Source organism: Psammomys obesus, unplaced genomic scaffold, assembly GCF_907164565.1.
Source record: "Psammomys obesus unplaced genomic scaffold, mPsaObe1.curated_primary_1811, whole genome shotgun sequence".
Taxonomy (NCBI): Eukaryota; Metazoa; Chordata; class Mammalia; order Rodentia; family Muridae; genus Psammomys; species Psammomys obesus.
Genome location: NW_026591872.1, coordinates 6503721 through 6507350, shown reverse-complemented (window position 1 = coordinate 6507350; position 3630 = coordinate 6503721).

The following is a 3630-nucleotide window of genomic DNA, read 5'->3' as shown; positions in this document are numbered from 1 at the left end:
CCTAAACTCTTTCTCAGCCTTTTGTCTTTGGTATACAGGAGGGCTTCTGATTTTTTTTTTTTTTGAGTTAAATTTGTATCCAGCCGCTTTGCTGAAGGTGTTTATCAGCTGAAGGAGTATTCTGGTTGAATTTTTTGGTTCGCTCATGTATCATATCATCTGCAAATAATGATAATTCGACGTCTTCTTTCCCGATTTATATGTTCTTGATCTCCTTTAGTTGTCTTATTGCTCTAGATAGGACTTCAAGTTCTATATTGAAGAGATATGGAGAGAATAGGCAGCCTTGCCTTGTCCCTGATTTCAGTGGGATTGATTTCAGTTTCTCTCCATTGAGTTTGATGTTGGCTATATGCTTGTTATATATTGCCTTTACTATGTTTAGGTATTTGTCTTGTATACGTGCTCCCTCCAAGACTTTTAACATGAATGGGTGTTGGGTTTTGTCAAATGCTTTTCAGCATCTAAGGAAAGGATCATGTGGGTTTTCTCCTTTAGTTAGTTTATATGGTAGATTACAATGATGAAATTTCATGTATTGAACCACCCTTAAATGCTGAGATGAAGCCTACTTGGCCATGGTGGATGATATCATTTATGTCTTCTTGGATTTGGTTTGTAAGTATTTTACTGAGTATTTTTCCATCAATGTTTATAAGAGAGATAGGTCTGAAGTTATCTTTTTTCCTTGGGTTCTTGAGCAGTTTAGGCATCAAAGTGACTATGATTTCACAGACTGAGTTTGGTAATGTTCCTTCTGTTTCTATTTTGTGGAATAATTTGGAAAGAATTGGAGTTAGAACTTCTTTGAAGGTCTGTTAGAATTCTGCACTGAATCCATCTGTCCCAGGGCTTTTTTTTTTCCCCCCGAAGGGAGACTGTTGATGACTGCTTCTATTTCCTTGGAGGAAATAGGATTATTCAATCTTTCTACCTGATCTTGACTTAATTTTGGTAGATGGAATCTATCAAGAAAATTGTCCATTTCTTTTATATTTTCGAATTCCGTGGCATATAGGCTTTTGTAGTATTTCCTAATGATTGTTTGGATTTCCTCATTGTCTTTAGTTATGTCCCCCTTTTCATTTCTGATTTTGTTGATTTGGATAGTTTCTCTCTACCTTTTTGTTAGTTTGGCTAAGGGCTTGTCTATCTGGTTAATTTTCTCAAATAACCAGCTCTTGGTTTCATTGAGTTTTTGAATAGTTTTATTTGTTTCTAATTAATTGATTTCAACCCTGAGTTTGATTATTTCCAGCCATCTGCTCCTCTTTGGTGTATTTTTTTCCCCCTAGGGCTTTCAGTTGGCCCATTAAGTTGCTTGTATGAGATGTCACAAATTTCTTCTTGAAGGCACTTAGTGCTATGAATTTTCCTCTGAGTACTACTTTCATTGTGTCCCATAAATTATATGTTGTTGTCCGACCCATGGGAGTTCAATGGAATCCTAAAGGGGGTGTGTGTGGAAAGAATGGGGGATACAGATACGGGAAGAAGGAAGCCAAGTTTGTTTGTCTGATCAAAGTCTTGTTTATTAGAAATTTTTCCCAATTTAGTAGGGAGAAGGCAGGGGAAGGGGGAAGGCTTAATTACTGCTGCAGGAGATAGCAAGAGTGCTTTCATGGCTTGAATATTGCACCTGCAAGATACCATAAGGTTGTTTTCTTAAGATATCTCACGGATGTTCTAAAACTAACAGATGGATGTCTTCACAAATCTATCACCCCCATGACTTAGGCTCCTAGATAACACTTTCACTAAATAGCTTTATGTCTCCAGTAAATGACCTTTGATCACTATTTGGGTTTGGCTTCAGTAAATAGCTTTCGCTCCTGGCATGTTGTTCCTTCATTTTCATTGAATTCTAGGAAGTCTTTAATTTCTTTCTTTATTTCTTCCTTAACCCAGCTATCATTGAGCAGCAAGTTGTTCAGTTTCCATGTGCTTGTAGGCTTTTTTTCTAATTCCATTGTTTTTGAGGTCCAGCTTTAGTCCATGGTAGTCAGATAGGAAACAAACGGTTATTTCAATCTTCTTGTTTCTGTTGAGACTTGCTTTGTGACCATCTATATGGTCTATTTTGGAGAAAGTTCCATAAGGTGCTGAAAAGAAAGTATACTCTTTTGAGTTTGGATGAAAAGATCTGTAGACATCTATTAAGTCCATTTGATTTAAGACCTCTGTAAGTGCCTTTATTTCTTTATTCGGCTTCTGTCTAGATAATCTGTTCCTTGGTGAGAGTGGGGTGTTGAAATGTTGGGATTGATGTGTGATTTAAGTTTTAATAATGTTTCATTTATGAATGTAGGCACTCTTGTATTTGGGGCATAGATGTTCATAATTGTGATGTCCTCTTCGTGGATTTTTCCTTTGATGAGAATGCAGTTTCCTTCCTCACCTTTTTTGACTAATTTTGGTTGAAAGTCTGTTTTATTAGATATTAGGATAGCTACCCCAGCTTGTTTTCTGGGTTGCTTGAAAGACATTTTTCTAGCCCTTTACTCTGAGGTAGTGTTTATCTTTGTTGCAGAGGTGCATTTCTTGGATGCAGCACAATGTTGGATCCTGTTTCCTCAACAGTTGGGTTAGTCTGTGTCTTTTTATTGGTGAGTTGAGTCCATTGATGTTGACAGATAATAGTGACCAATGAACATTAGTTCCTTTTATATTGGAGTCTGTGGTCTTACTGTATTTCATTGCTTGTTTTCTTTTATTTTTTTTTGTTGCGACATGATCTGTATGCTCTGTTTCCTTGGGTGAAGTTGTTTTCATTGGATTAGAGTTTTCCTTCTAGTAGCTTCTGTAGGACTGGAGTGCTGTGTAGATATTGCATAAATTTAGTTTTTCATTAAATGTTTTGTTTTCTCCACCTCTGTTGATTGAAAGCTTTGCAGGTTATAGTAGTCTGGGTTGGCATCTGTGGTCTCTTAGAGTCTGTGTGACATCTGCCCAGGCCCTTCTGGCATTCATATTTTCTGATGAGAAGTCTGGTGTGATTCTGATAGGTCTACCTTTATATGTTGCTTGGCCTTTTTCCCTTGCTGCTTTTAGTATTTTTTCTTTGTTCTGTAGATTTAGTGTTTTGACTATGATGTGAAATGATGTGTTTCTTTTCTGGTCCAGTCTATTCAGTGTTCTGTAGGCCTCTTGTATTTTTATGGACATCTGTTTCTTTAAGATGGGAAATTTTTCTTCTATGATTTTCATGAAAATATTTTCTGGACCTTGGAGCCTTAAATCTTCTTTTGCCTCTATTTCTATTATTCTTATATTTCATCTTTTCATGGAGTCCTTGATTTCTTGGATATTTTGTGATTGGGACTTTTCCGATTTTACTTTTTCTTTGAGAGAATTATCAATTTCTGCGAGTGTATCTTTAGCTCCAGAGATTCTTTCTTCTATCTCTTGTATTCTGTTGGTGATGCTTACTTTTGTGTTCCCTGATCTTTTCTACAAGTTCTCCAGCTCCAGGGTTTTCTCAGTTTGTGTTTTCTTTATTGATTTTAAATCTGTTTTCATGACTTGCACCATTTCCTTCATCTGTTTGAATGTGGATTCCTGTCTTTCTATGATGGTCTTTATTTTTTTGTTCATTTCCTCTCTATATACCACTAATTGTATCTCTACTTA